Source organism: Mustela putorius, unplaced genomic scaffold, assembly GCF_011764305.1.
Source record: "Mustela putorius furo isolate JIRA1106 unplaced genomic scaffold, ASM1176430v1.1 tig00000842_pilon_pilon_pilon, whole genome shotgun sequence".
NCBI lineage: Eukaryota > Metazoa > Chordata > Mammalia > Carnivora > Mustelidae > Mustela > Mustela putorius.
In genome coordinates this window covers 2,202,569-2,214,336 of record NW_025421493.1, presented here as the reverse complement: position 1 = coordinate 2,214,336, position 11,768 = coordinate 2,202,569, and the positions used below count along the sequence as shown (strand labels likewise).

General features: G+C 39.6%; 1 long non-coding RNA gene across 1 annotated transcript; it reads left to right on the top strand.

The window, feature by feature from the left end:
- The first annotated feature begins 3,197 nt into the window (after positions 1-3,197).
- Positions 3,198-11,766, top strand: LOC101690841. Its single transcript, XR_201130.3, has 4 exons — positions 3,198-3,248; positions 9,196-9,317; positions 10,265-10,362; positions 11,681-11,766. It is a non-coding gene; the product is annotated as an uncharacterized LOC101690841 (long non-coding RNA).
- The last annotated feature ends 2 nt before the right edge of the window (positions 11,767-11,768 follow it).

The following is an 11,768-nucleotide window of genomic DNA, read 5'->3' as shown; positions in this document are numbered from 1 at the left end:
ACATATCTTTAGCCTATAGGTTATAACAAAATGAAGGCAGAAGGTAGGGGGTCTCATGGTGCTTTTGTAGGTGTCATGACTGAACCTCAGTTAACAATATCGATGCAGTATGAAGAGGTGTGTGAGGGGGAACTAGGAAAAATGCATTTCTACAAAAGTGGGACTATACTTAGAATAAGTGTTATTTGGGGGATTTGAATTTGGAAAACCAAATTCAAGATTTGTGGGGCATTGGCAGAAAGTTTCATGGAAAAGTCCCAAGTTCATATTTAGTCTTGTTGACAATACCAAGAATTTTGGCCAACGTAAAAGTGAAGCAAGTGAAGACATTCAAGATTGTGAGGGCACACTTGGCCATAGAAGTAAAACTTAAAAGGCTGTGATAAGTACTACTTCGTGTTTGACTGACATTTAAGTTCCTCGGAGCCATGGAATAAAATCCCTCTTTGGTCTCCAGGGAATATCTGCAAAGGCAGGAACTCCTGGATAAACATCATTACATGAAAAAGATTCCAGATGGCACTGTAGCATTACTTATGTTAGGAGAAATTCTCAAGGACCAGCACCTGTAATAGCTAAGGAAACTTGGGGCGCTCAGAGAGCACCTGAAGGGTCACACAGATTCTGGTCAGTATCTGGGTGTAGGTTCCAATTGGCTTGCTTTCTAGAAAGAAACATTATTCCTACGTTTTGCACTACTGTATTATCACACCTGTTCTGCAGTAATATTTATACTTTCTGTGAGTTTTTGAGGGTTCAGCTCTGAGGCTACAGTATAGAGAATTGTGCAGTCCATCAAAGGTGGTTGTTCTGGTCTTTTGATTTTAGCATTTTCATTTTTAATTTCTTTTAAAAAAAGATTTTATTTATTTGAGAGAAAGTGAGCGAGAGAGAGAGCAGGGGCAGATGAAGAGGGACAAGCAGACTCCCCTCTGAGCAAGGAGACTGACAAGGGGCTCCATCCCAGGATCCTGGAATCATGACCTGAGCCAAAGGCAGACACTAACCAACTGAGCCACCCAGGCAAACTTATTTTTTTATTTCTTATCTAACTACTTTCATTCTTAGTTCAAACTCAATGAATACATTTCCTATATTCGTTTCCTAGAACCCTGAAGTTTCCTGATTGTTCACCTGCTCAAGGGCTGCCTTATGAGATACATTGTTTGGTAGTAGGCCAGGGAGTTAGCTGGTTAGCTGAATTGGAGGAAGATTTTCCTTGTTCTTGGCAATGGCATGGTGACCTCTTGCTGCTAAATGAGGACTGCTTCCAAACCAAGTATTGGGGAGAACTGGATAAGAGGAGGAAGTCTCTGAGTTTTTTTCCCCCTAGAATCTGATCAGGCTTGTCTAAAACTTATATCTTTTGGGGGGCCTTGTTCTGTTTCAGAACCAGAACTCTGGGAGACTATTGCAGTGATGTGTGGAATGCAGGGTTTAGCAAAACAAGGGTGGATATCAACTTGTACCACACTAAAACTCCAACAGTGTGCTGCTGGGTGAACAGGGCTGGACAGATCATGCGGGTAATGGTATCAGGTTGGAGTAAACAGGGTGATAATGATCAAAAAGAGCTGGTATTTGTGAAGGGCTATATAGATTACAAAACTTTTCTACATAGATCTTCAGTCTCACAAAACCTGGGGGATTGTTTTAGTGTGCTGTATGTATTCTTTTATTATAGCAAAGTATGCATGACAAAATTTACCATTTCTTTAAAAGATTTTATTTATTTATTTATTTGACAGAGATCTCAAATAGGCAGAGAGGCAGGCAGAGAGAGAGAGGAGGAAGCAGGCTCCCCCTGAGCAGAGAGCCCAATGTGTAGCTCCATCCCAGGACCCTGGGATCATGAGCTGAGCTGAAGGTAGAGGCTTTAACCCTCTGAGCCACCCAGATGCCCCCAAATTTACCATTTTAACCATTTTCAAGTGTATAGTTCAGTGGCATTAAGTGTATTCACATTGTGCAACCATCATCACTATCCATCTGCAGAACTTCTTTATTTCCCCAAACGGAAACTCCATATCCATTAAATATTAATCCCCCATTATCCCCTCCCACCAGCCCCTGGCAACCACCATGCTACTCTCTCTGTCTATGAATTTGACTACTTTAGGTACCTCATATAAGTGGAATCTTAACACTGTTTTTACTTTGTAACTGGTGTATTTCACTTAGTGTAGTGCCTTCAAGGCTCATCTGTGTTGTAGCATGTGTTAGAATTTCCTGCTTTTCTAAGGTTGAATAATATTCCATTGTAGGTACACATGAAAATTTGTTTAGCCACTCATCCATTAAAGGACAATTACATTACTTCTACCTTTTGGCTATTGTGAATAATGTGATGAACATAGGAGTACAAATACCTGTTTGAGTTCCTGCTTTGAATTCTTTTGTGTATGTATCCAAAAGTGTAATTGCTAGATCATGTGGTAATTCTGTGTATAATTTTTTGAGAAACTGCCATACCATTTTCCACAGTGGCTGCATCATTTTACATTCCCATCAGTAGTGCTTGGGAATTCTCATTTCATCCTTACCAGCATTTGTTATTTACATTTTTATTTTTGGAGTAATAGCCACGTTAATGGGTGTGAAGTGGTATTCCATTGCGTTTTTTTAAAAAAAGATGTTATTTACTTATTTGAGAGGGCCAGAGAACACTGATCAGGGAGCCTGACATGGGGCTCGATCACAGGACCCTGGGATCATGACCTGAGCCAAAGGCAGATGCTTAACTGACCGAGCCACCCAAGTGCCCCTGAAAAGGATAGTGATTAACTCTCCTGTAAATGTTTGGTAGAATTCACCTGTGAAGCATGTGGTTGTAGACTTTTTTTGCTGGGATTTGATTATTGATTGAATATTGTTATTAGTAATTGGTTTGTTCACATTTTCTACCATTTCTTGATTCAGTTTTGGAAGATTGTATATTTCTAAGAACTTTTCTATTTCTTGTGGGTTGTCCAGTTATTGGCATATAATTTTTTGTAGTAGCCTCTTAAAATCATTTGTATTTCTTTGGTGCTGGTTGTAACTTTAATTTCTGATTTTATTTGAGTTTTCTTTATCTTTTTCTTGATGAGTCTGGCTAAAGGTTTATCACTTTTATCTCTTCAGAAAACCAGTGCTGAGATTATGCTGAGTGAAGTAAGTCAAGCAGAGAGAGTCAAGTATCATATGGTTTCACTTACTTGTGGAGCAAAAGGAGTAACACGGAGGACATTGAGAGATGGAGAGGAGAAGTGAGTTGGGGGAAATCAGAGGGGGGGAGACAAACCATGAAAGATTGTGGACTCTGAGAAACAAACTTGGAGGGGATGGGAGTAGGGGTCTGGGTGAACCTGGTGGTGGGTATTAAGGAGGGCACATATTGCATGGAGCACTGGGTGTGGTGCATAAACAATGAATTTTGGAACACTGAAAAAAAATAAAATTAAATTGGGGCACCTGGGTGGCTCAGTGGGTTAAAGCTTCTGCCTTCGGCTCAGGTCATGATCCCCGGGTCCTGGGATCAGGCCCCGCATCTCTCTCTCTCTGCTCAGCGGGGAGCCTGCTTCCCCCTCTCTCTCTGCCTGCCTCTCTGCCTACTTGTGACTTCTCTCTATCTCTCTCTCTCTCTCTGTCAAATAAATAAAAAATATCTTAAAAAATAAAAATATTAAAAAAAAATTAAATTAAATTAAAAAAAAAGCAAAAACCAGCATTGGGTTTCATTATATTTTTGATTGTTTTGGGGGCTCTATTTCATTTACAGTTGATTATTTTAAAAAAAATTTTTAAATTTTATTTATTTTTTCAAAGATTTTATTTATTTAATGCAGAGAGAGAGATCACAAGTAGGCAGAGCAGCAGGCAGAGAGGGGGAAGCAGGCTCCCTGCTGAGCGGGGGTGGGGGGGACCCGGGGCTCCATCCCAGGAGCCTGGGATCACCACCTGAGCCAAAGGCAGAGGCATTAACCCACTGGGCCACCCAGGCACCCTATCATTTACAGTTGAGTCTTGACCATTGTGGGGGCTAGGAGCCCCAACTCCTGCAGAGTCGAAAATCTGCATACAACTTTTACTCCTGCATAGCTTTACTGATAGCCTATTCTTGACTGGAAGCCTTACTGAGAATATAAACAATTGATTGACGCATATTTAATATGTATGTATTCTAGTCTTATAATTAGGTGTGCTAAAGAGAAAATGTTATTAAGAAAATTGTAAGGAAGGGGCGCCTGGGTGGCTCAGATGGTTAGTCATCTGACTTCGGCTGAGGTCAGCGGGGAGCCTGCTTCTCTCCCTCTGCCTCTGCCTTTCCCTCTGTCTCTGTCCCTTTCAAATGAATAAATAAAATCTTAAAAAAAAAGATGATTGTGAGGAAGAGAAAAGACATTTACAGTACTATACTTTATAAAACAAAATCTGGGGGCACCTGGGTGACTTAGTCTGTCAATTGTCTGCCTTCAGCTCAGGTCATGATCTCAGGGTCCTGGTGTCAAACCCCACATTGAGCTCCCTGCTCAGTGTGGAGCCTGCTTCTCTCTCTCCCTCTGCCTGCTGCTCCCCCAGCTTGTTCTCTCTCTCTCTTTCCCTGTCAAATAAATAAAAAATCTTAAAACACACACACACACATACAAAACACAGTGTGTAGGTGGCCCTGCATAGTTCAAATCCATGCTGTTGAAGGATCAACTCTATTTTTTGCTCTGATCTTTTTTTCCCCCTCCTTTCTACTAACTTTGGACTTTTTTTGTTCTTTTTATAGTTCTGTTAGGTGTAAAGTTAGATTGTTGGAGATTTTTCATACTGAGGTAGTCCTGTATTGCTGTAAACGTCTCTCCCTCTCTCTTTTTTAAAAAAGATTTTATTTATTTATTTGACAGAGAGACAGTGACAGAGGGAACACAAGCAGGGGCACAGGGAGAGGGAGAAGCAGGCTCCCTGCTGAGCAGGGAGCTGGATGCAGGGCTCAATCCTAGGACCCTGGGATCATGACCTGAGCCAAAGCCAGACACTTAATGACTGAGCCACCAAGGTACCCTGTAAACGTCCCTTTTAAAGCTGCTTGGGCTGTGTACCAAAGATTTTGAACAGCTGTGTTTCCATTTTCATTTGTCTCCATGTATGTTTGATTTCCTCTTTGATTTTGTAGTTGACCTGTTGGTTGGTTAGTAGCATGTGTAGCCTCCATGTGTTTGTGTTTTTCCCATTCTTTTTTTTTTTTGGTAATTGTTTTCTAGTTTCATACCACTGTGGTCTGAAAAGATACTTGATATGATTTCAGCCTTCATAAATTTATTGAGACTTTTTTTGTTGCCTAACATGTTATTTATGCTGGGGAATTTTCCGTGGGCACATGAATGTGTATTTTGCTATTTTTGGGTGGAATGTTATGTATATATCTGTTAAGTACAGCTGGTCTGGTGGGTTGTTCAAAACCATGGTTTCCTTATTGATTTTCTCTCTGGGTGATCCACTGATGTATGTGGGTGACCCCTGCTCTTATTGAATTACTGTTAATCCTTCCCTTTAGGTCTGTTAATACTTGCTTTATATGTTTAGGTGCCCCTCTATTGGGTACATATATCCTGTACCCAATTGTTATATCCTGTTGTCGGATTGATCCTTTATTGTGTAATGCTCTTTTTTGTCTCTCGTCATGGTCTTTGAAGTCTGTTTTGTCTGATCTCAGTATTGCTACCCTAGCTTTTTTATTTTTTATTTTTTTCGTCTCCGTTTACGTGGAGGATCTTTTTCTATTCTTCACTTTGTCTTTATGTATCTTTAGGTTTGAAGTGAATCTCTTATAGGCAGCATATAGATGGGCTTTTTAAAATGTATTAATTCACCCTGTTTCTTTGGTTGGAGCATTTAGACCATTAACACTCAAAGTAATTATTGACAGGTGTGTACTTATTGCCATTTTTGTTTTCTGGTTGTGTTTATAGTTCTTTTCCTTTCATCTTGTTCTGTTCACTTGTGATTTGATGATTTTAGTATTATGCTTGGATTCCTCTCTCTACTTTTTGTGTATCTATTACAGGTTTTTTTTGTGGTTATCATGGGGTTCACATGTAACATCATATATATATACATATATATGTATATGTGGCATATATATAGCAATCTGTCTTGTTGATGGTCACTTAAGTTCAAATACATTCTAAAGACACTACATTTTTACTTCCCGCACTCCACATTGTATGTATTATATGTCATATTTTATGTCTATTTTGTGCATCTCTTAGCCAACTTTTGTAGATATAATTGTTTTACTGCTTTTGTCTTTTAACCTTCATATTAGCTTTATAAGTGGCTGATTTACTACCTTTATTTGGTTTGCTTTTACCAGTGAAATTTTTTCCTTTCATAATTTTCTTCTAGTTGTGGCTTTCTCTCTTCCACTTCAGAATTCCCTTTGACACTTCTTGTAAGGCAGTTTTAGTGGTGATGTACTAGTATCTTTTGTTTCTGGGAAACTATCTCTCCCTTAATTCTGAATGATAACCTTGTGGGTTGAATATTCTTGGTGGCAGGTATTTTCCTTTCAGTACTTTGAATATAACATGCCACTCTTTTCTGGCCTACAGATTTTCTACTAATGTATCAGCTTATAGGTTATGGTATTTCCTTTGTACTATTTGCTTTTTTCTTGTTTTTAAAAGATTCTCTTTATTTACTTATTTGAGGGAAAGGGAGAGGGAGAATCCTGAGCAGACTCCACCTGAGCACAGAGCCTGACACAGGGCTTGATCTTACAACCTTGAGATCATGACCTGAGCTGAGATAGAGAGGTGGATACCCAACTGACTCAGCCACCCAAGTGCCTCTAAGGATTCTCCTTTTATTTTTAATTTTTTTGGACATTTTAATTAATGTATGTCTTGATGTGGACCTCCTTGGGTTCATCTTGTTTGGGGCTCTCTGAGCTTGCTGGACCTGGATGTCTTTTTCTTTCCCCATGTTAGGGAAATTTTAGCTATTATTTTTTCAAATAAGTTTTCTGCCCCCTTCCCTCTGTCTTCTCTTTCTGGGACCTCTCTAATGTGAATGTTAGTATGCTTGATATTGTCTCAGAGGTCCCTTAACCTATCCCCATTTTTAAAAAGTGATTTTCCGGGGCGCCTGGGTGGCTCAGTGGGTTAAAGCCTCTGCTTTCGGTTCAGGTCATGATCCCAGGGTCCTGGGATCAAGCCCCACATCGGGCTCTCTGCTCAGCAGGGAGCCTGCTTCCTCCTCTCTCTCTGTCTGCCTCTCTGCCTACTTGTGTTCTCTGTCTGTCAAATAAATAAATAAATCTTTAAAAAAAAAAAAAGTGTTTTTCCTTTTTGTTCTTCAGCTTGGATGCTTTCCGCTACCCTGTCTTCCAGATTGCTTCATTGTTTTTCTACATTTTTAAAAATCTGCTCCTGATTCCCTCTAGCATATTTTTCACTTCAGTTATTTTATCCTTCTGTTCTATTTGGTTCTTTTTCATATTTTTCTGTCTCTTTGTTGCTGTTTTCACTTAGTTCATCCACTCTTTTGTCAAGTCTGATGAATATCTTTATGACCATTACTCTGAAGTCCTTATCAGATAGATTGCTCATCTCCATTTCATTTAGTTCTTTTTCTTAAGCTTTTTATTGTTCTTTTGTTTAGAATATATTTGTTTCATTTTGTCCGAGTCTCTGTGTTTGTTTCTTTGAATTAGGTAGATCATCTATGTTTTCTTGTCCTGAAAGTAGTGGCCTTATGAAAAGGCACCTTGTGGTGTTCAGTAGTACAGTCTTCATGGTCAACAGAACAAGCCACTGTGGGAGTGTCCACTCTGTGGGACATATGTCTTCTTGTGACTTGGCCATGACTGCTGCTGGTACACTTGTGGGCCTGGCTGGCCATCAGCCCTGTTGTCAGCAGTGACCCAGGTGTGACTGCTGTGAGCATGCTGGTAGGCTGAGCTGGACCCTGGTGCACCTTGGTGAGTGGTGCAGATATAGCTGTTGCTGGCTTTCTGGTGGGTGGGGTAGCTCCTAGCACAGCTGGTTGAGAGTCCCATCTATAGCTGCTGTTTGGTGTGCTGGTAGGTGGAATTAGTTCCCATTGTAGCTGGCTGAGAAGCAGGGCTATAGATGCTGGTGGCTTGCTAGTGGGTGCAACCATCTCTTGGTACAGCTGGTTGAGTTGGCTGGCCACAATGGCTATGGGTATGCTGTAAATGGGGCAGGAATTTTACCTCCCTCCCCAGGGCAGGAGTCATTTTATAGGGGTGCCTGTCCTGGGCTGGGCTGCCTGCCAGGCATGATGAGGCAGTAGTTGCTTTGGAGGGGCTCCCACTGGGGTGGGTTTGCAGGGGAACACTGAGGCAGGGCAGAGAGTGCTAGCAAGGTAGATGGAGAGTATCAGAACTGGTGTCTGCCAGTGCTGGGCCAGCTAGACTAAAGGAGGGCAAGAAAAATGGTGCTGCCCACTAGCATTCCCTTTCCTGGAAAAAGTTCCAGTAGATCCCTCCATGCCTGTGATACACCTTCTGCTTGTGGGTCACTGTGTCAGGCATTTGATTGCTGGCTATGTCTCTGCCCCTTCTACTCTTCTCAATATAGCCTCTCCCCCTTTTTTTAAAATGTCATTGGCTTTGAGAGGGTCTTTTCTGCCTGTGTTCAGGTAGTTTTCAGAGTGCACTGCACTACATGAAGTTATTGCCTTAGTGTGTCTGTGGGAGGAGGTGAGCCCAGGATCCTCCAACTCTGTCATCTTCCTTGTCTCCTCTAGTTGTTTATTTTTTAAATGTCAGTGTGGGTGGGGGCTGGAAGGCCTGGACAGACCTTCCTAGTCTGCTAACTTGCAGATGTCCCCTAAAAAGAGTATCTATTTTATAAACAGGGATACCAAAGCTCAGATAATGACTTGAACAGGGTTATGCAGTTAATAAGGATAAAGGCTGGGATTTGACTATATTTCTTTTTCCAGGCTTTTTGATTTTTTTGAAAAATAAACTTTGTATTTTAGAATAATTTTAGATTTTCCAGAAAGTTGCAAAGATAGTACAGAGTTCCCATATCCACCCACCCTCTGACCTCCACAGTTGTTCCTTTTATCAACATGTTTGTTTAGTATGCTCTGTTTGTTACAATTAATCAACCAATACTGGTATGTTATTGTTAATTAAAGTCCATACTTTATTCAGATTTTCTTACTTTTAATCTATTTTTTTTTCCATTATAGGACCCAGTCTAGGATACCATGTTACGTTCTTGTTATGGATCCTTTGGCTTCTGTTGACTGTGGCAGTTTCACAGAATTTCTTTGTTTTGATCACCTTGACAGTATTGAGGAATACTACTCAGGTATTTTGTAGATTATGCTTCATTTGAATTTGTCTGATGGCTTTTCTCATGATTAGACTGCATTATGGGTGTTTGGGAGGAAGACCATTCTTATTGTGTCATGTCAAGGCCTTGATCAGCAGGCCAAGGTAGTGTTGGACAGGTTTCTGCTCCGTAAAATTACTTTTTCTACTTCATATACCATAATTAAGAAGGATTGGGGAAAATTAAGCTCGACTTCTTGGAGGGGGAGAGACTACATAAATTATTTAGCATTCTTCTGTAGGTTATTTATTTTGTTTCTCCAATTGTTTCAGCTTTGTCCATTGGAAGCTCTTTCATGTTGGTCCCTATGTTCCTTTGGCATGCCCTCACTGTTGTGTTTTTTGTGCACTTTCCTTACTTTCTTATACTACAGGATGCCTATTTTGTATATTCCTTGCCTCAGCCACTGGAGAATCAGTCATTTCTCCAAAGAGCTGTAGTTCCTTTTAGTAAATCAAGATGTCTTCCAGAATATGTGAAAGGTCTAATAGATTGTAGTAGCCAATGAAAACTCATTTGGAAGGGTATATATGTATAGGAGGTGGTTAACAAGACCAAAGAAGAAGAGAAAGCCAGAAGGGTCATAATCTAATTTTCTCCTGAATGATAGTTTACAATTGGAGGTAATTTAACAGCATAAACTAAGAGTCAGAAGCCTTAGGTTTAAATGCCAATTCTGACATTTTTAATTGTGTGTCTGTGAACCTCAATTTCCTCATCTGTAATTTGATTAAATAATATAAAGCACATGCTTTGCTGTGCCTGGCATGCAGTAAGCATTCATATGTTAGTTATTGTTACTAGTCTCATTTCTTTACTCCTCTGAACTAGCGATTTTAATGTCATGAACAACTATGAATCCTCACCATTTTTGTTTGATGCCTCTGTTACTCTGCTCCCTCTTGTTTTATTTCTTTCCCTAGGAATACTTTTGATGTGACCCAGTGTGTGTTTTCCTTTGAGATCACCGCAGAGAAGTTGCAAGTGGCATCACTGCCTCGTACTGGAGAAGCACGTGTGGGTCTGTATGTAGATAACAGTTCTAGGGACCTTTTACTTTAACTAGTTATCTCTTCCTCAGATCCATATTCAGGTTCAGTTCACTCTTGAGTTTTTATCAATGTTTTTCTTCAAGACCGTACAAAATTGTGTTGTTCGGATATAAAATATTCATATTAATGTGAACTGAACATCAGATCTCTTTTTTTATTATTAAAAATATTTTTTATTGAATGAAGCTGATCAATTCTCTTATAAGGGACAGAAATGCACACAGTATATTCTTTAAAAAATTAAATTATAAGTTAAAATGGAAGTGTTTTAGTCTCTAATGATAAAAAAAAAAAATGCATATAAAACCTGATCTTCCAACAAGCTTTTGTTTGTGTAAGTAGATGGGACCACTACAGATCCAGATGAGATGGGGCTCTGTTCAGCTTTGACAGAAGGACCTCAATTGTCAGTAACTGAGGAGATACTTTCCAGTTAAAAATATTTTGTATCATATTATCATTTTATGTCTATTCTACACAGCAAAATCCAGGGGTAAAGCCACCAGTGAAGAGAAGACTACTTCTCATAGATTTGCAGCTGACTCTGATAAGCTGTTGGTTATAATTTAAATGTATGCACAGGTTTTTTTTTTAATTTAATTTAATTTTTTTTATTTTTTATAAACATATATTTTTATCCCCAGGGGTACAGGTCTGTGAATCACCACATTTACACACTTCACAGCACTCACCAAAGCACATACCCTCCCAAATGTCCATATTCCCACTGCACAGGTTTTTTTAAAAAGCAGATAGTTAAAACAGCATTTTATTTTATTTTATTTTATTTTTAAAGATTTTATTTATTTATTTGACAGAGAGAAATCACAAGTAGATGGAGAGGCAGGCAGAGAGAGAGAGGGAAGCAGGCTCTCTGCTGAGCAGAGAGCCCGATGCGGGACTCGATCCCAGGACTCTGAGATATTGACCTGAGCCGAAGGCAGCGGCTTAACCCACTGAGCCACCCAGGCGCCCTAAAACAGCATTTTACATGCAGGGGTTCTCTATTTGATGTCCACAATTTTAAAGAGCTTCTCTGGTATTTAACTGTAGTCTGCATCTTTACAGAGAAGTCCTCTTCTCTCTGAGCAGAATTCCAAGTTTGTATATAGAGAATACACAGTAAGGTCTAATTTCTTACACATTAAAAAAAAAGTCCTCAACATGAAAACAGTCAACTTGAAAACAAACAAACTATAGATGTTAAAAAATTAACTTTCAGTTTCTGCTTCCCTTTGGTATTAAATGTTGCTTACAAAGGACTACAATCCCCTTTTTGTTTTCAAGGTTAAGTATTAGGTATTGATGTCTGCTTTCTGCCTTCCAAAGATGAGAAATTGGCTTCTACGACCACAATGAACAGTGAAGTTGACTT